A 21,787-nucleotide genomic window follows, 5' to 3' on the forward strand; every position below is an offset into this window, starting at 1 on the left:
TTGGTCTGCACAGGTGGAACTGATGACATTAACGAAGGCTCTGTTCCAGAGATAACTGCAGTGCTGCAATTAGTGCTGGTATTGGTCACAGCTGTGTTTAACAAGCCAGAGTGTCCACTGTGAAAAACATTTATTCAACTTCATTTGAGCCTCTGTGCCAGATCCTAATGCTACCTATAATACACCAGAAGACTTTGAAAAGATTTGGAAAAGACTCCCTGAAAACTCTAGGCTCACATCTAAAGACAAGAGTTTTTGAGTCTCAGACTGAGATTCTTTTAGCATTTTTTTCCTACCATGCAATTTTTTCCCATCATGCTCTTAAGGTAAGTTACGCTGGGCTTACACCAAACGATTTTCACAGTCCCAGACTAAAAACTGAAAGTCTTTAGTAAATCTAGGAGTCTTACTGGAGTCACAGCGCGCTCCCGTCATCCCGATCGTTAAGTGTAAGGTAGTAATCTGCTCTGTTTCTTATCAGTCTTTTTCTAGTCTTTGGTTTGCGATCATATCAAACGTGTTTGATATTATCGCAAGTCGCAGTGACGGAACACAATCAACAACCAATAGATGAGCAGACCGGCCAGTAAAACCACTTCGACAGGAAAAAGTTACATCACAATAATGTTAGTAAGTTCAAGCCTAAATACAAATATAGAGATGTAATAATCCCACAAGGGGGATTTTGGGGGCGCTGTTTCATAGTAAAAAGAACAGTAAGCAGACCCAGTTAAAATGTATAAATAAATGTATACATAAATAAGTAATAAATAATTGATGATTAATGTGTGATTAACTAAATGAAAGTTGATAGAGCTGATAAGTATAATTATTCTTATTAAACAAATACATTAAATATAATTAAATAGGACATAAATGTATATCATGAATTCTTTTCTAAATTTTCCTTTCCTTTATTCTTCCTTATCTATTCTTCTTGTCTATTTTTACTGTAAAATAGTCAACTTTTGATGTCAGAAAAACAGAAACCCCTTTTCAGCTTTGTGAGGGGCATTTTGTGGCTTCTTCTTTTCTTTTCTATTTTTCCAACACAAACCACTGCACACACAAACATTGCATGGTAGGTAAAACATGCTAAAAGAATCTAGTTGTAGTCGTGTAAATAGTGACCCTGAAAGATTCACAGTCTTTGTAGAATCTCAGCCTGAGACTAGGCTGGGACTAAAAACTCTCAACACTTGTCTTCAGATGTGAGCAGGTGTGAGCTGATAGTCTTGCAGGAGTCTTTCCAAATCTTTTCAAAGTCTTCTGGTGTATAGGTAGCATAAGGAAAGACTTACTAAATGGAGGAGAAGCAGCTTTTGGCGCCAGCTGCTCTAGTGTGTGCAGTGGTTTGTGTTGAAAAAAAAACAACAAAAAAAAGAAGAGAAGACGCCACAAAATGCCCCTCACAGAGCTGAAAAAGAGTTTCTGTTTTTCTGACATGAAAAGTTGACTATCTTACAGTAAAAATAGATAATAAAGGAAAGGAAAATTTAGAAATGAATTAATGATATACAATTATGTCCTATTTAATTAGTTTGTTTAATTGAATAATTATATTTATCAGCTCTATCAACTTTCATTTAGTTAATCATACATTAATCATTGATTATTATTTATGTTTACATTTATTTATACATTCTAACTGGGTCTACACAAAATCCCACTTGTGGCCGTAAATATATGACATCTCTATATTTTTGCTTGTATTTTTTTCTGTGTTGATGAAGTTATCCTAATAAAAAAGTGGTTATTTACCCAAACAAAAAGCCATGGGTAACTAAAGAACTAAAAAGCGTAATTAACAAAAAGAACTCTTGGAGATGAAAGCAGTCTCCAGAGAAGCAAAAAATCTAATTAGGAAGGCAAAAATACAGTACAGAAGGAAAATTTAAAATCAATACAATGGTGGTACATCAGGGCAGCCTGCCATGGAATAAAATCTATCGTAGCTATTAATAAGCCCACCACTGAAACCAGACAACTCACCAGGATGACTGATGTGGATGATGCTGACTTGCCGGATGCTTTTAACCTGTTCTTTTCCAGATTTGAAGGGCCCGTGTCAGATGTCTCTAAGTTAAGAGAGTCACTGTCTGTATGCAAACAATCTACCATCATACGATCCCCAAATCACACCCCAAAGAACTAAATGATTACAGGCTATTTGCACTTACCTCCCTGGTAATGAAAAGCTTTGACAAAATCCTGTAGGAGGAAATCATCACACTAACTGCAGACAAACTGGATCCACTACAGTTTGCTTTTCAAGCGGGAAACAACCCAAATCCCATATAAGACTTTTATTTGCTGATTTTAGCTCTGCTTTTCATAAGATGCATCTGCATATTTTAATTGAAAGGCTAGCCTCTCATTTTATGCTCCCCAACCATATTTTATTGATGATCCTAAAATTTTTAGCAGCAGGTTTTTGTGAATGGACAGAAGTCCTCTGTCATATCTTCAAACACATTCCCTCCCCAGGGCTGTGTCCTTTCTCCCCTGCTTTTTCTCCTTTACACAGACAGCTGCAGATCCTCTCAAGAAAACATCTTGTTAAATTCTCAGACAACACAGTCTTACTGTCTGTTCTTCAAAGCCACCAATCAAACCACGGCTGTGTCCTCCCTGAATTTGTTAAATGGTGTGACGATAGCTTCCTCGACCTAAATTTGTTAAAAACCAAGGAAATTATCATAGATATCAGGAAATCCAGTTGACCCCAAAACCAGCACTATCCATGATGAAGAGGTACAAAGTGTACAGTCGTACAAGTATTTCGGCACCTTGTCTGACCCCAATCTGAAATTCAGTGAAAACACTGACGGCATCGTTAAGCGAGCAAACCAGAGAATACATTTGCTGAGGAAACTCAACTCTTTTGGTGTCAACTTAAATATTTTATGTACCTTTTTATTAAAGTTTTATTGAGATTCTCTCAACTTATTGTTTTATACGCTGGTTTGGTTGTCTTGTTTTATTTGTGGCATCATTTTAGATTTATACACTTATTATTTATTGCTGATTGGTATATGGAATTGTTTGTTTTATTGTTGATTTTATGTACAGCACTTTGGAGATGTTTGTGTTGTTTAAATGTGCTATACAAATAAAGGGGATTGGATTGGATTTCTGTGAAAGACAAGAAGTGTCTGAATGGCAACATCAGGAGTCCAGTTCAAGGACCTCAGCTCTCTTTGCTTTCTACACCACCCACATTGTCCAAACAGAATCTTACCCAGCCTGATCACATATTTGGCAGTGAATTTGCAATAATGCCATCAGGTCGGCGGTATTATGTGCCGATTCGGAAGACAAACCACTATGCAAAGTCCTTTATCCCTTCTGCCATAAGGCCGCTAAATGAACAAAATGCAGTATAAACAGAATCATTCAGCTCTGCTGTACGGTCACTGATTGTGGTTTATGTTGATGTAAGAGCCATTTTGCTTTGATTGTTTATTTGTTTGTTTGCGCCGCCCACCACCGGGTGGAGAAGAGCGCTCATTATGGATTCTGAGGTCATGAGTTAATATAAGTCACCAGTGTATGACTGATTGTTGCCGAGAGGCACACAGTTTTTTGACCGCAGAAATGTGATGTATACGTTGGAAATATAAGTTTATTTGTTTAAGAAGGAAGTACATATTTGTTTGGAAACATTATAATAAACTGAGTTAATGGATATACGTAAAGTGGACATTTCATTTGAGCGCGTAAATTACTATAAACGGGATCTCATCATAATAGTGGCATCTTTTTTGAGTAGCAATCGGGTCACTACACAATGTATTTCTTTTACTGTTTTTTAGTATATATTTTTGTACTATGGACAGGCTGACTGTAATATTGAATTGCCCTTCTGGGACTAATAAAGTATTCTGAATCTGAAGACCAGAATGACATAATTTACAAGGACACATTTCTCTGTTCTTGTGGAGTACGTATTACCCTCTAGAGATAGGGTGAGGAGATCTGAAATACGGAGGGAGCACGGACTAAAAGCTAATTAATCATGTCTCGTTCTTGAACTATTCGTTCTAAAGAACTACTTACTTGGCAGAACGAAAGGTACTGAATCCCGTCCTGAAAAGTTCCGTTCTTTTCTCAACTCCCGTTCGTCTCGTGTGTCTCTCTTTCCAGACCGTACTTGGTAACTAGCATGCGCACAGAGTCGCTCAAGTCCGCCCCTCACTCCAGAGTTCTTCTTGTTATTTTCATTTTTTCTTATTTTGTGTTTAACCTGCCTTTGGCAACCAGCAATAGGTGCACTACCGCCACCTTCTGCCCTGGAGCTCCCTCTCGCCCTCTCAAAGGAACTGCCATTCCCTGACACATCTAAGTGTCAGTGTTTCAGTTCATTTATTGAAGGTACAAGTACCGTTGAACGAGGTTCCTGATTCGCTCTCTGTCTCACTCAATGAGACGTTCAAAGAACATGATGCAAGTCTCAGTCACTCAGTGAGACGTTCAAAGAGCATACTGTCTCCGCCATTGGGTTCACTGAAGTACTGGTACAGAATGAATGAATGAATGAATGAACCCTTTATTGTCATTGCACAGAGTACAAGTACAAGTACAACGAAATTGAGCCATCAACCCGTCCAGAACGCATAATACACCCACAAACAATATCACAAGGTAGACAGGACAGGAAGACAGGGTGTGAAGAGAGAGAAAATACAGCACACATGGGGAGAGGAAAGGAGGAAAAAAGCATGAAAAAAAACCTCAGCAACATGGCATGGTACACTTTCACAACATGAATAGACTTATGACGTGCAGGGGGGGCAGCATAGCCAGGCGGCCATCTGGATCCGCAGCCACCCGGCGCAGCTCACAGACCCGCCTGTCTCGCTGGGGGTATGAAGCGCCGAAGGCGTGGGTTGGGGGGTGGTTGGGGGAGGGGATGTATGCATATCAGTATATGTGGAAGTTCGTGTGTAGGCCTGAGACCCGCCTATTGTCAAGCACCAAACAGTTCGTCTCAGTTCGCTGGAATAACAAAAGCGATAAGCCTGGACGTTGCTAAGGAGATGACCTTCCTTCCTGGGCTCCAGGGCAAAGGCAGACAGTTCAACAGGTGGTAGTGGGAGTCGAGAGGGGGGGAGGATGGGATGGTAGTGTCTCACTACATTCCTCAGCAGGGAAGATTAGCAACGGCCTTCGAGCCAAGGCTGTTGTTTGGGGGAAGCCAGATAAGATTGGAATTTGAGCTGTGGGTGGAAGTGGCAGCGATTTTCTGCTACTAATCCTGTCGATGGTAAAAATGTCCCTCCCGTACAGTGAACTGGAGCCCTGTGAGAGTCGCCTGTGTTCATAATGGACGCTTATATTTTAGAATGACGAAAAGAGACATCCTGTCTATCGGAAAAACTAAATCAAGTCATATCAAAATGTAAAGATAACATCAAGGAGTTCAATGTTTTATGTTTAAGCACCCCCCTGAAGAGGCATGAGGTTAGTTTTCACAGTAGTCTTGCATATATAATTATTTTTTGTGTTTAAATACGTTTTGGTAGGAATTAAACTTAGTAATTCATGCTAGCAAGGTAGTTTTGCTCCAATTAATAGTCTTGCATTTCTGTGTGTTTTATAATTGTTATTGCAACTTTGAGTTTGCAAACTGTAGCTTTATCCAACTTAATTCTCAGCAAATTGGCTTTTTCATGTTTGGCCGTTAGCGAGCAGAATGCAGAATGGTGTGCCTGTTTCGGTTCAGTGAGTACTGATAAGCACTGAGTGATTCGTGGTACGGATCTTTTGTACTTATCTTTTTAAAGAACAAATTGTAAAGATTCAGTACACTGAAACTCTCGCTACGAGCCGGGGGACAGCGGAGCCCCCAGAGACCCGCAGCAGCTTGTTTATTGCCCATAAAATCAGTGGATGTGTGTGGCTGAATGACATGAGGGGGAATAAAGCGTGAAAATAAATAATCTTGCAGAAAGTGAGAACTGGAGAAGCAAAGCAGCAAGCAACACTCTCTCACAGACACACACACAACAAACATCCATCTCTGTTGCTCTACTACGTCATCTGGTATAACTGATCTGATTGGCTAAGAGCTACCTACAGACGCTTTGATAGACATTCTAAGCGCCCAATAAACGGCTCTGGAGGATCGTAAACCACACCTCCTCTACAGAGAAATGAACGGCTGGTTCCCAGACCACATCTCATTTGAGATTAGTCTGGTATTAGCCAGGCTAACCGTATTGTGTTATTGGTCAGAAATTTGAATTTCACATATGCTGCAGTGGGAGGGTCCTATGAGGAGTTCTGCACTTTTCCCGTGAAGTATGAAATGTCCTGGCTAGAACTGACTTTGTTCTTGTTCTTGCCACCTCAAGAAAACGAATACATTTCTGTGTATTGCGGAGTATGTATTTGCCTTTAGGCTGTTGCTCCTTTGCATCAAATGGAGCCAGTTAAGGTGATTTGCACATATGATCAGGATGCCTCCTGAGTGCTTTCTGCTGGAGGTTTTCCATGCACGTCCGCGAGGCAGACCCAGAACATGCTGGGGAGATTATACAGTGTATCTTGTCTGGCCTTAGAGGGCCTCTGGATAAATAAACTAGAAATTCTGTGTAAGCTTTCATATCATGACTTTAGTTGAAAATCATTTTAGCTTGTTGTTTCTAATAGGTCAAGGAGCTGTTCTCTCTCTGACTATTCAGCTTCTAGCATCATTTAAGGAGAATATTATCTGCAAATCAAGTTGGACTGTAATTACAGATATTTTGTTCTGTTTTCTGGTAATGAGCAACATCATTTACATTCGTCCTGCTTTTCCCCTGTGTTTCAATCCCTGTAAACATCCATTCCAGATCATTATTCACTAACATAATGCACTATAATGACACACACATTAGTACCGAGTCCTCGGAGCGGAGGCAGCTTAGCTGATATTTTCTGCCAAAGGGTTTGAAAAGATGCCACCAAGGTTCAAACTACACGGCTGATGTAACAGCATGTGATTTTTACTTCCTTTATCTTCATGTTAACTGAAGACCTTTAGCTGTACACTCCAGGCTGCAGAGTAGTGTGATTCAGAGGTCACACAGTTCTTCTGCCCACATGGTGTTTGAGTTAGTGCAGAGGGAGGATGTCGGGGTCAGAGCAGCTGCACACAGGATACATTGTTATATCGACAATGTGGAACAGAAAGGAGGTGAACACCTGCACCATCTGATGCAACAGGTCAAACTCCTGAGCAGGTAAAAAAAAATCAGCCTCCTCCGTAACACAATTATGGAAAGTGGAATTTAATACAATGAGTTTTTAAAGGAAACATTAAGGATTCTTCAGGATGAAGACGTTCCAGTTTGACAGTTTTTGTGATATGGGTAACTTACCAGTCCTTTTGTTCATAAATCTGTCCTGTAGAACCCGTTACAAGATAACGTTAAAGTCATCAAATGCCATTAAGATAGGTTTTGTTTTTTTGGATGATAAAACTTTATCAGAGATGTGCAGTCCAGACAAAAAAAGGCCTGCTCTGTTTATTACATTCAGCACACAATCAAATTGATTGATCTTATTTGGCGGCATTGCAAGTGCTCAGGACATTTCACGGTAATCTTTCTATTTGATTAGGAGGTGTCTGGTGTGCAAATTTGACATTTTGTCCTGAGGATGATCCTATGAAAAGTAGAAAAAGGTCATGGAGCATCGAAAATTGGAAGTGTTCATCCTCAGGAGCTTGAGTAAGTGGAGACTTTGGCCTGATTGTGATCAGGCAAAGGGGTATGAATGCTCGCAGCTGTCTTAAAAAGTAAATGGAGCTGATTACAGGAGTGGAAGCCAAAACCCCTCACTGAATTTCCCTCCTTATCTCCTCTTTGTACCTCATTCACTTGTTGAATATATTTTCATCAACTGGTTTGGAGTGAATAAATAAAGCAGTAGTGTATTTGGCATGGATGTAATCAACCAGTAAACAGTAGAAGAAGAGGTTGTAAACTGGAAAAAAACAAGTCGCCTTGGCTTTCTAACTCATCCACGAGAGAGAAAAGGAAAGAGGTCTTTTAGGAGTTTGATTCAATTGTTTTATTGCTTTTTTTAAATAACTGCTAATACTGGCCATGTTTCATGCTGTCCAGGGAAAAGAAAAATATATAATATCAGAGAAGAAGCCGACATCAGAAACTATGGAAGAGGATTCGGGCAAGACAAGAGAAAAAGTAATGAAAGGAGGAACATTTTTTTCATTATGCATGTAAAGAAAAAAGTCTAAAAGTTGAAATACAATGTCAGAAAAAAAGTAAGAATATCATGAATAAAGTCAACTTTTTGATTTGGATAGATATTCACAGATATGTTTTTCCAGTGTCAGTAAGTTATCAGAGAAACAACACATCTATCCGAACACAGTGCAACCTATGACCTGATTTTCATTAATACAGCAGATCGACTTACATTGGCTCAGATGCACAGCAGGACATGGCTCGAATGTGCAGGGACTGTCTGCCAAGTGCAATACCCAAGAGAGATGCTACAAAAATAATCGTGATTAATTATTTTTGTAGCATCTCTCTGATCCTCTAACAACAACGAATCTATGAATATCTTTCCAACCTTACCACATTCAAAAAGTTGACTGTTCAAAACATTTCAACATTTTCCCGTTAATTTTTCAACTTCATTCTTAGCATTTACTCTTTTTTTTAAATCAACATTTATTTCATCTTTATTCTCAACATTCCGACTTTATTATGGAAGTGCATCTTGAAAATAATGTTGTTTTTTCTCCCGTCTGGCCCTAATCCTCTTCCATTAAAAAAATAAACAGCTGATCAGTCACGTGAGTCAGTCACTACGAATTAATCCGGCCAAGACATTTCATTCAAAATTAACTAATTTTAAACAAAGGCAAAAACCACCGCAAGTGAGCATAAAAAAACCTTTTTGCACAATTGCTGAAGCTGTTTCCATACCGCTTGTCTAATGTAATACTTCATGTGCATAAATTTGAAGCATCTCTCTTCGGTACTGCACTTGGAGAGAGGACGATGGTGCCGTTTGTTCACCGCTTCTCCAGCCGAAGTTTATTGTATGTATGTTTATGTATATATATGGACGGGTTGATGGCTAATTCTTCCTTACCTGTCTTCCTGTCCTATCCACCTCGATTGCCTGTTAAGCATCTTTGAGTGTCTAGAAAAGCACTATATAAATTAAATGTATTATTATTATTATTATTATTATAATAAAGAAACACGGTTGACCACTGAGATCGGTCTGCATTATGAAGACTATTCCCACTGCTGTCTATCTGCACTCTTCAATTCATTTGTAATTGATTTTTTCTAATTGTTTGTTTTCTGTTGTTTTGTTTTGTTTTTTAACTGTAATTATGTATATCCATTGTGAAGCACATTGAGTCTGCCTTGTGCATGAAATGCGCTCTATAAATAAAGTTGAATTGAATTGCTGAAGCAGCCTGTTATGTTTCCATGGCTTCAGGCTGAACCAAAGCTCTAATATCTCATCCACACATACTCTGATTCCTTTTATCAGTGCTCATTTTGACTTGAAAAGAACCTGTTTATTTGCTGTCTTCTGTTCTTTTGTATCTCGTTTCAATATGCTGGTACATGTCGTGAAAGGCTGTTTCCGGCTCTGAGTTAGCTGAGGAAAAGATGACACAATGTACTGGCCAATATATCGAACTCAACACATCTTCAGAATCCTCATATTTTTCTCATATAGCTTGTTTCTCCACATGCTCTCTCAAACATTTACATATCAAGAAAGCACCTCACAGAGACACTTTGTGTTAAGATATAGGAGATGGGAAAAGACAAAGTATGAGAAAATTCAAGTTCAAACATTGGCTTTGGCTTTGCACTGAGGTTCAGCTGTTCGGCTTTTGTTTGTGTGAAGGACTGAGTTTTCAGACATCAAGTGTTCTGCCAACTTTTTTAAAAAGCGTCTGAAGTATTCATCAAGGGCATTTCAGAGCACAATTTTGATTCTCTAACTCAGGGGTGTCAAACTCAAATACACAATGGGCCAAAATCTAAAACTTGAATAAATTCGCCAACATTGAACAAATAAACCTTTTAATATATACCAAACATGTTTTGCTTTAACATTAAATATGGAACCAGCAACGCTTATAAACATACAATATATAACTAAATAGTGCAGACATGCAAAATCAAATTTCAAATAAAAAACACATCAATGTCATTAATTTATTAAATAAAAATCGTATGCCTCTTTTCTATTTGCATCCTTCTGATTTAAATATCAAAATAAACTTTTTCAACAGGTTAATAAATTCTGCCTTTCTTTTCGCCATTTTTGGGAAGGGGTGGCTGGGAGACAGATCTAGCTTGAGGTTGCTATGACAACTGTCACAGAGGAGCGCGTCTCTGGGTCCTATCCTGATTGACGCGCCAAAACAACAGTAGGGCATTGTGGGATTTGTAGTATTATAATAATTTGGTATTGCTTCGCGGGCCAAATAAAATTACACTGCGGGTCAAATTTGGCCCGCGGGCCAGAGTTTGACACCCCTCCTCTAACTGAATGTAAGTAAAGGAAATGTTTTTCTTTATGTAAGATGTGTTGAAATATGTACAAAAACACACTCACAGCACATGGATGTTCATTTGCTCACGGCAGTGGTGGAATGTAACTAAGTACATTTACTCAAGTAGTTACTTAAGTACAACTTTGAGTTTTTTTTGTTGAGTTTTTCAATTGATGTTACTTTAAACGTCTACTCCAACACATTTAAGGCAAATATTGTACTTTTTACTTCACTACTTTTAGCCGACAGCTTTAGTTACTTTTCAGGTCGAGATTTAACATCAAAAACATGATCAATTCACTTCGTAACAGTATATCAAGTAATTAAAATTAGCCCTATCTTGAGAATTCACACTGCTTACATAAATGCATCAATAACAATAATCCAATAATATATGTAGAATATATAAAACAGTCTGAGTGGGTTCATTCTGCATAATGACTAATTTTACTTTTTATACTTTAAGTACATTTTGATGCTGATTGTTTTGTACTTTTTTACTTGAGTAAGTTTTGAATGCAGGACTTTTTCTAGTAGTGGAGTCATTTCACAGTGTGATATACACTGTAAAAAATGTCTGTAGATTTTACGGTGAAAAACTGCTAAACCACGACAGTAAAAGACCATAACATGATAAATGGGTTAATTCAGTTTCAGTAACAATGAAACACTGTATTTTTTACATTTTTAAAAAATACATTACTCCACTATAAAATACACTGGCACTGTGTGTGTAACAAAAATATACTGTAATATATATAAAAGCATCACTGTAATTTTTGCATTTATTTTTTGTAAAAATACTTTTTCTCACTGTTAAATGTACAAAACACCATATCTCTAACAGAAATATACTGTAATATTTTATGGTAAAATCTTTAATTTATGCCGCATTTATGAAGTATTTTCTTGTCAATTATATGGCAGAACAGTGTTTCTTTTGATGGATTTTTTTAAACGGTAAAATATGGAATAAAATGGCAATCTTAAACGTGAAATCAACAATGTCATTTTACCGTAATATTAGAAAAATGTGCACTGTATTTATTACGGTAAAGTTCTGGCAACCACAGCTGCCGGTTTATTACCGTAAAAACAACAGTTTTTTTTAACAGTGTAGGTACTTAAGTAAGAGATCTAAGTACTTTTGTACAGGGGGAAAATAAATACAACACAATTTGAGGACAGGCTATGTTTAGGGAATCAGTCCTGTCTTCAGTTTAACATTGACATCTGTTCCTAAATGTTTCTTCATCATCTCCTCCACGCAGGAAGTGGCCTTCACTGTCAGCAGCAGATGTCGCCTGTCAGGCCTCATTAACAGACGCTGAGTTCAGATCGATCTTCAAGCTTTGGCAGCTTTCACCTCAGTGAAGGACTCTGACATTGAGGATGACGGTGAGTCTTGGCGTACGAAACTAAACGGATCTTTCACTGTCAAGTTGTCATAGCAACTCCATCACCGACATTGCCTGGGCAGCTGAAGTGAAGGAGGCCCTAAATGTTGTTGTCATGAAGGTTTATTTTTCCCTGCAGCCGCTGAAGTCTTAAGTCGACAGAAATTAAAGTAAATCCATCTCTGGATGTCACTCGTATCACCAGAGGAGCACTGTGAGAACACTGGTTATCTCAGTCAGCGAATTCCTGAGGGACTGCGATAAACCGCCGATGTGCCACAATTTGTCACTCACAGAGCAGCAGAAGGGGCCAGAGCTTGAAACACAAAGAGATCTGATTCCCTTGAAAGCCTCAGTGTTCACCTTCCCCCGGAAGACATATTACATCCTATTTTTATCTGTCCTTGTTTTATACTTTTTAATTTGTACTTTTACTGTGTTGGAGGTCACATACACCAATATTATGTTTTGTTGCTATTTTCACATATAGATTATGTTAAACTACACTCACCAGACACTTTATTATGTCCGCCTGTTCAACTGCTATGCAAATATGTAATCAGCCAATCACACGTCAGCAACTCAATCCATTTAGGCATGTAGTGACCTTGATTGCAGCTTGGTTGTTGGTGCCAGAGAGGAACAGAACAGAAACTGCTGATCCAACAACCATCTCTAGGGTTTACATAGAATGGTCCGAAAAAAAAGAGAAAATATCTAGTGAGTTGCAGTTCTCTGGGGCAAAATGTCTTGTTGATACCGAGGTCAGAGGAGAATGGCCAGACTGGTTCAACAGTAACTCAAGTAACCACTCGTTACAACCATAGACTGTATATAAATAATTAATGTAGCCACCGTGACGTCACCCATTGGTTTGTGGCCCGTTGGAAGCATCGAGTTCAGCGTTACACTCGTCGCCATCTTGTTTCCGATACGTGGAGCAGACCATATTTGGACTGTGGAGGAGGAGAGGGATCTGATCACTGACTACAGCCTCTCTACACCTCAACCTGACTGAGAGAAGCTGCTGCTAATTCATGTTAGCATTAACTGGAGCATTAACTGGGATGTTAGTTTTGGCTAGCAAAAAACAAAAACAAAATGTATGTTACTGACCTCAGAAAATTAAACAGCGACTCGTTGGAGTGTCTGTTAGTCCAACCAAACACTGAACAAGACATTTTTACTGAACAAAACTTTCAAATAAACTGTCATTAAGTGAAAATACAGTGAAAGGGTCAAAGTTATGAGACCAAACCGCTAAACGTCCTTTTTTATATCTATTTAACGTAACAAATAACTTTATTGACATGTTGCCGTGGATACACATTGTTCTGCTTCTATCCTGTTAGTGACCTGTCAATCAAAGGTTGCCACGCCCCAAATCATATGATTCTTTATCTTCTATTTTCTTCTAAATGGGGCCATTATTAGAACTATTAATATGAAATTGTCTTGAAGAAGATTTTTTTACAAGCGATTGAGAACATTGTGTTGTCCTAAAAAAAATTCTGAAGTAAAAAATCAAGTGAGAAATTTTCTCATTTTGCATTGAAATTAATGGGCAGAAATGTTTTTGCAGCCAAACTTAGCACCCCCCGCTGGAATTTTCAGTAGAATGCAGTTTAAGGCACTTCCTGGTTTGCCTCCCTGCTCAGACCGGGAGGTTGCCGCCTGGTTACAATCGAGGTATGTAGAATAGCATCTCTAAACAGTCCATGCGCTAAAAGCACAACACGTCCAACCTTGAACCAGATGGGCTACAGCAGCAGATGAACACACTTTATAAATTATACCTGAGCCTCTGTGGTATATGCTCTACCAGGTGTGCCACCAGGGACATATCATCAGTCTCAGGGAAATATTTTCTTACAGTGCAGTGAAGGCTTTCAAACAGCTTTTAAAGCACCATGTTGCAAAATGAAATTTGCATTAATGGGTTGATTTAATGAATAAATTCATGTGAAAAGTATACAGACCATCTTGTGGTTGGTGTTGTCCCTGGGGAAAATAAATTATAAAATATAAATTCCAGTCTCCAGCCCTGTGATACCACACATGTTGTTTAATTGATGAGTTTGACCCGTAGAAACAAAGCAGCAGGGGTGGAACCTAATTGGCTAAAATCTTAACTTTTAACTCCACTGCACAGTGTGGCAGCAGCTGAGCCGACAAAGCAGTCACTGCTTGCCACAGTCTGAGTTTCCTTCAGGCTATTCTGATGTTTGGCTGCTCCGCGGATCACCTACTGTTAACAGCCCACCACACTCTCACTCTCCAGATCCCAGACAAAAGTTTTTTCAAGGTGCTAATTAAAGCTATGTGACCAGCAACTGTGCACACACCTGCCTCGTCTCCAGGATGTGCAGGAGTCATGCAGTGATACGGATGTGGGCTAACGGAGAGAATGAGGAGCTGTGGGCCAGCAAACAAGAGGCAGCATGCAAATCTGAACTCCTATTGATTCATTTACTTCAGTTGATTCATTGCCTCTCGAAATGTTATATAATTATACATGAAGGTGTTAAAAGGTCAGATTGCTGTTGATGTATTTAATTGGTTTTGTTGATGTTACAGTCAGGAGAGATCGAAATTTTGTTGGTTCTTAAACTTTTTCTTCGATTTTCAAAAGATTTCAAGTTGTTTTTTTCTCTTTACAACTTGTACAGTTGTAGAACTGCTTTAATCCAAGCCGGTCTCACTACAAACAGTGACACACAAGGCACCCTTAAGCATTTTTCTTTTACATATGCTGCAATATAAGATGCCTCAGGGTACATGTTGGAAGATAAATACCTGAAGGTCTGCTCAGGGCGGACAGGAGGAGTGGTGGATCGTGAAACTAGGAGTCAAAGCTGTTATTTGGACGACCCCCCGGTCTGGGTAATTCCGTGTGTCATTCGTTCTTTCCATTTTCAATTGGCAATCAAAAATCAAATAATGAAAAACTGACTGGTTATTTTGTTATTTGTTTTTTATTATAACACAAAATATGAACAGAATGCTTGTTTTTTCATATTTCAATATTAGGCTCAGATCAAAAATACGAAATGGAAAAACGGGCACCAGTTTACCAATTAATCTGATTTTAATATTTAATTGGTCGGTTTTACGTGACCCAGAAGTTTGACTGTGGTCCAGTGAGCCATCATTTGCTTCTCTGTAGTTACATTTTATTAAAAAATGATCAGGTTTACATCTCACTTTTTTCAGGATAAAACTCTTACCAGCAGAGAAGAGATGAAGTATTAACTTGTCTTAGTCTTAATTAACACATCACATAATATATAATTAAATTGCGTCACACCGAAAATGTAATTGTTGTGTCGACGTGCGGTTTCAGAATAAAGTGTTACACAACCAGGCCAAAAAACAGATAAATATGGAAATAAGATTAATTGCATGATATTTACCGAACTGTTCACTGTGGATATTTTTTGTTAAATAGCGCCTTTGGATATAGACTATACAGTAAAATATTACATTATATTATGTTTACATTAATATTTACTGTACAGTAAATACTCAAGTACATTTTATTATGAATGTTTTAATACCAACACAACATTGATATGCAACTGTAGCGGCAACCTTTTTAACTGCAGTGTCGGGGTCACTAATTATAAAGTAACTGATTACTGTCTGTTTTTTAATTTTTTTAAATCTTTTCTGAGTAAGTGTATTTATGCAGTCACTTGATACTTTTTGCTTTAATAGCAGCACTGACCTATACACAATAACTTGCTATTCAACCCTAACCCAAGACAAAATGTTATTTCATTGTTATGTGTGGGGAGAGCACACACTTCTCCACACCATTCTTTCTCAATGAAGGGGCACAAAATGACAAAGGTTGTAAAAAGTTAAAAACAGAAAGGCTTAATGAAAGGACTTGTGTAAAAAGTCAAAAGTAAAGTGCTGAGTAAAGGAGAAACACATTTTATCACAATTTAAAGAGGTAGCTTGCAACTATTTACAAGTGTAACGACAGAACCCAGCGTTTCCTGTAGGGGTTTTTTAGCAGCAGGGGTAAAGGGTTATTTGCTACTGGTCTGTAGTCATTAAGTTCAGCTGGACATTTTATTTTTGGTACCAGCACAACACAGGACATTTTCCTTTGTGTCAGCACTCGCCCCAACTGTAGACTGAGGTTGAAGATCTTGTGGAGAGGTTGACACAGTTGGGCAGCACAGTCCTTGAGCAGCCGTGGACACACACCATCTGGACCAGCAGCCTTCCCAGAGCAAAGTCTTCCCAGTTCCAACCTCACCCCCATCTCTGTGACAGACAAGGGTGGAGGCTCAGGGGTAAGAGGGGGGGCGGATGCTGCTTCTGCTGCTGAGATGTACACATGTTGAAGAGGAGGAGGAGAAGGAGGAGAAGCAGCATTGGCATTGGGTGAGGCTGCTGTATTGAATCTATAGAAGAACTGGTTGAGTTCATCAGCTCTTTCTACATCACTCGCCACTGGCTGTCTTTTCTTGTTGTTGTAACCAGAGATGGTGTTGATTCCTCTCCACAGATGTTGCTGTGCTGTAGATTTCTCTCCAATTCCTTCTTTTATTCCACCTTTGCCATCTTTAGTCTCTTCTTCAATTCAATTAAATCTTATATTGTACTTGATTGAGCCATGCTTTGTCACCATTTCTAAAAGATGCCTTCTTCTCATTGAGGATTGTCTTTAAGTCACTAGTAATCTCCGTATCAGGGTGTGTGTGTGTGTGTGTGTGTGTGTGTGTGTGTGCGTGTGTGTGTGTGTGTGTGTGTGTTATGACTTAAGCTTGGGGGCGGCTTTCCAATTGGGGACAAAAATTACCATCCCTATTTATATTTGATTATAGTCATTACCTAAATACTCCAACATGCATTTCTGTCTTAAAATCATCACTGTCTCCAAAAGTGACATATTTTAAATTTTGTGTGAGAGTGTGTGATCAACCCCCCATCCCCCCTCCCCCTGCTCAATCTGTGTATAATCTTGAACACTGCCCCCTAGTGGAAGTGTGTGGAACTACATGTCCCCGATTTCACTGTGTGTGTGTGTGTGTGTGTGTGCGCACGTGCGTGTGTGTGCGTGTGTGTGCGTGTGTTATGACTTAAGCTAAAATTGGGGACATTTTTTGGAATTCACACCAGTTGATTGGGGTCGGCTTTCCAATTGGGGAGAAAAATTACCATCCCTATTTAGATACTCCAACATGCATTTCTGTCTTAAAATCATCACTGTCCCCAAAAATGACATATTTTAAATTTTGTGTGAGTGTGTGTGATCAACCCCCCATCCCCCTGCTCAATCTGTGTATAATCTTGAACACTGCCCCCTAGTGGAAGTGAGTGGAACTACATGTCCCCGATTTCTGTGTTTGTGCGTGTGTGTGTGTGTGTGTGTGTGTGTGTGTGTGTGTGTGTGACCCAAAATATTGTTGCAATCATGTGGTGTAAATCCTGTATGATAGAATAAGTTGAATAGAGACATTCAACTGTCTCTTGTGACATTTAATGATTATTCTAAAGTCACAGTTTGGTTGACATCCACATGTATTATTTAAGTCTGTACAGTATGGCAAAAACATATCATTCTTCCATAGGGAACAGTATTTCCATATATTACACATACTGTGGGTGTACTAAGGAATTAAAACATAGCTTCAGCCTTTCCAGCAGCAGACATTTTGACATGTCAAAGCAGGAAAAGCACAGGTGGAACGAATAACATTAATCCTGGCTGCATCCTGTGTCGGTGTGTGTGTGCAGAGACGTGGTGGTGTGAATGCTACTTTGTTGGTTTGACTTTCTGGCGTGCAGGAATGAAGCTGAGCAATCATTAATGTGATTTGTTCCACTTGTGCTTTGTGACATGTGAAATGACCTTTTCTTTATTCACTGGGCTTACAGCAGCATTTTGTTAAGTATCTGTAGGCACAGCACATTGACTGTGTTGGGAACATTTTTTTTCGTTGCATTTGTTTAGTGTGTATTTTTAGCAGTCTGTCGACATCTTCTCCAGCAGGTTAATGCAATACAGCACTGAAACTGCAAGATGCACACACCTGTACAAATAAAGAGGTCAATTTGCAGATCATCTGTATCTTTCTAAAGACTGTTCTGTGTTCACATTTAGCATCTTTACCTAACTTTTTTCATGGTTACTTTGAGTTTAATTCTCATTATCATGCACATCTTACAAGAAGAAAGAATGATTGGTAACACTTTACTTGAAGGTATCGTCATAATAGTGACATGATACTATCATAACTGTGACATGACACAGTTATAAACGTGTCATAAACATTATGTCAATGTCATAAACATTTATGACTGCTGTCATTAAGTGTCATTCGGTTTTTGTCATGACAAGTTGACATATTTTGTTTATGTCAAGTTGCCATGACAAAGACATTTTGTGGTAATGTCACTTTGATTAAAGTCAAGTTCTCATAATAAGGACATCACAAACAAATTTAATGTCAAGTTGTCATGACAAAGATATTTTCTGGTAATGTCACTTTGATTAAAGTCAAGTTGTCATAATCAAGACAACCCAAGGAATGTCAACTTGTCATGACAAAAACCGAATGACACTTAATGACAGCAGTCATAAACGTTTATGACATTGACATAATGTTTATGACACGTTTATGACTGTGTCATGTCACAGTTATGACAGTATCATGTCACTATTATGACGATACCTTCAAGTAAAGTGTTACCGAATGATTTACATATTCCTTTCTGTAGGACATCTGTTGCCAAATTCTCATTTGTTTATCAAGGTGCAGTGGAATGACATAAAACATCTAACAGAATCATGTTCCTCTTTAAATACTTTTAAGACCAAGCTCAAAACATCCCTATAGATGTTCTACACCTTTGTATTTGTTTTGTTAAAATTTTGTTTGTATTTTTTTATTTTCATCTAGCTATGTAATTTAAGTAAAGTATAGTTACTTATAGGTTTAAGAGGGAGGGTTGCGTATAAGCCCTTTGGGCTTTTTGATCTTTCCTGCATTTTCTTTTACTGTTTCTTGTACTGTTATTTCCTAACGATTGTATGTTTTATTAAGTGCAAACAACAATAAATAAAAATTAAAAATTAGGCAAGAGCTGTAACTACAAACTAAATGTCTGTTGGTGGACAAAAAAAATAAACTAAAGTATTTTAATGTAGCATTGGTTCACATATATGTGTTTCAGACATGGAAAAGTAAAGATTTATTTAATTACATATGCTTTATCTGAAGTAATACATTGTGTGTTTGAGCACATTTTGACTCATTGGTTTATTTCAGGAGTCAAGAGACATTCATTGCTTCAAATAAACTCATCTTACAGCAGTGTTACAAGTAACAAAGCCTGAAATTGAGACCTAGTGTGATGCAACTAGGTACAGTTGGGACAGAGCGATTTGGGAAGTTGCAACAAATAAATGCTGCGCTGAAACCTTTCAAAGGAAACAAGTTCTTTGGTTGAGTTTTCAAAACTCTGTTCCTGAAATTTCAGGCTCAAAATTTCATGTACCATTAAAAAGCAAAGATATCACTGTCAAGTTAGGTATTGCATCATTCTTCATATTTAGAGCATCACAAAACTGTAGCCCACGTGCCCATCACATAATTGTATTTAGAGCTGCATATTAGATGTAATAATTATTACATTGCCTTGTTTAAAAGTATTTCTAATCACAATGGGACAGTGGTCAAGAATATACAAACAAATGAGATGACATGTAGATAAGAGTAAAACCCTTCAAAATCTTTAAACACTTTATTTAGGGAATATATTTTAAATGGGCCGGGGTTGTAATAGGGGTGTGCCATATCGTATCGTTCACGATAATATCTGTATATTTTTTTTATGGTTAAAAAAAATGCATATCATGATATTGGCAACATTTCTACTTCTTGATGTAGTGGCGTACGGTTGACACAACTAAATATACCGAGCTGCCCTCCAAACACACTGCTGCATTATGCCATTCGTTAGCCACGAGCTAGCATTAGCTAACAAAGTTATTTTAATCTAAAAAGCTACTTACTCTCTGTCGCTAAACACATGTTGCTTTCAAAATAAGAGCACAGTGTGATAACAGAATCTAGCACAGAACTTACAGGAAGACTGTCAAAATAAGATGCTTTAAATAAAACATACAAGAACCTTTATTCTCCTTTACAAAATGTCATTATAATATGCCCCCGAAACCCCTAAATGGTTATTTTTATTATTTGCTCATACTCAAGAGTCAAGAGTAATTTTTTTTGCATTTGGCAACGGTTGAGATTTGCACTTCACACTTCATTTTAGATTTTTATTTATTTATACAGACTAAAAAAAATCATATTTTCTATATATTTTTAATTATTTCGTAATATCGTCAAGAATATCGTTATCGCAAAAATAGCCTGAAATATCTTGATATTCTTTTAGGGCCATATCGCCCAGCCCTAGGTTGTAATACATCTGTAATACTGCAAAATTATCCCTGGTGAACTGGTCGTAGTTAGCAGCAAGTCTACATGTCACTGATCTGTTGTGTTCACCTCCGTCACCTTCATCAGTTAGAGTAAATACATTACAAGCCGCTGCACCGATGAGAGGAAACACAGTCGTTGAACAAAAACTGGTGCAGAATGTTAAACCCACCCTGATAGAGCCCAGTTTCATTCATCCTGAGAGCCTGACAGGTGTGATGGCATCTGGAAAATTGGTTGCTAATTGGGTTCAGGTTGTGAGTTTATTGTACTGAGTGTTGGAGCTTTCTGAATGTACCCATTTTGTGAAGAGTTTCGTACAAGAGGTTCAATAAATGTGTAAAACCGTGGTTGAGAGCAGGTTAATTATAGTTTGGGGGAATTCATTTTGTAGGTGGTTAATGGTTCCAAAGGAAATTGCTACACAAAGTTTAGAAAATACCACATCTATCAATTTGTCCACGAACACATGCAGGACCATAATGATTCATGTTTCTCAATGTTGGAATGTTGCAATGTTGCAATGTTGGAATTTAGAAGTAGGTTCTAAATTCTGCAGCAAAGCTCAAATGAGAGAAAAATAAACTAGTGGAAGACAGCCATCAAATCAAATCAAACTTTATTTATATAGCGCTTTTCATACATAAAAATGCAACACAAAGTGCTTTACAAAAAAAAATAAGAATAAAAACAAACAATAAAAATGACAAAACCCACCCCTCCCTCCCCCACATACACATCTGTAAGTATACATACACAAACATGCACACACGCATTTCGTCATGCACGCACACAAACACACTCAGACTCACACACAGCACATATTGATTGACAGTGTAGAGACATGGCAAGGCACCGAGGATCCAGATGAGGAAAAAGCAACCTGTGGGAGCATCCACACTGAGAGGTGGCAGAGCCCACAGCCATAGAGGACGCCGTCACAGAGACCACCAGGACCCGGGTAGACCGGGGCGGACTCCACACATGGTGCAGAGCCGCCTAGTCCCCCGGGCCCAGGGAGTCTCCAAGACCACATCCCCACGGGCAGACCCAACACACCCCCCAGTGAGGAGGCCGCCACGAGGGAACACTGGAGCTAAAAACTAAAAAACTAAAAGACAACAGGACAGGATAAAAACTAAGAGACTAAAAGACAACAGGACAGGATAAAAACTAAGAGACTAAAAGACAACAGGACAGGATAAAAACTAAAAGACTAAAAGACAACAGGACAGGATAAAAATAAGAGACTAAAAGACAACAGGACAGGATAAAAATAAGAGACTAAAAGACAACAGGACAGGATAAAAGCTAAAAGACAACAGGATAGAAAATAAAAAGATAAAAACTAAAATACAATGGGAAATAAATAA

The 21,787-nt window shown here is 38.3% G+C and overlaps 1 long non-coding RNA gene across 1 annotated transcript; it reads left to right on the plus strand.

Moving 5' to 3' along the window:
- Positions 1 to 203: 203 nt before the first annotated feature.
- LOC131973814 (uncharacterized) lies at positions 204 to 12,179 on the plus strand. The gene is made up of 3 exons (XR_009394591.1): positions 204 to 326; positions 11,821 to 11,947; positions 12,086 to 12,179. It is a non-coding gene; the product is annotated as an uncharacterized LOC131973814 (long non-coding RNA).
- Positions 12,180 to 21,787: the final 9,608 nt, after the last annotated feature.

Source organism: Centropristis striata, chromosome 6 (genome assembly GCF_030273125.1).
Source record: "Centropristis striata isolate RG_2023a ecotype Rhode Island chromosome 6, C.striata_1.0, whole genome shotgun sequence".
In the NCBI taxonomy this organism is placed as follows: domain Eukaryota; kingdom Metazoa; phylum Chordata; class Actinopteri; order Perciformes; family Serranidae; genus Centropristis; species Centropristis striata.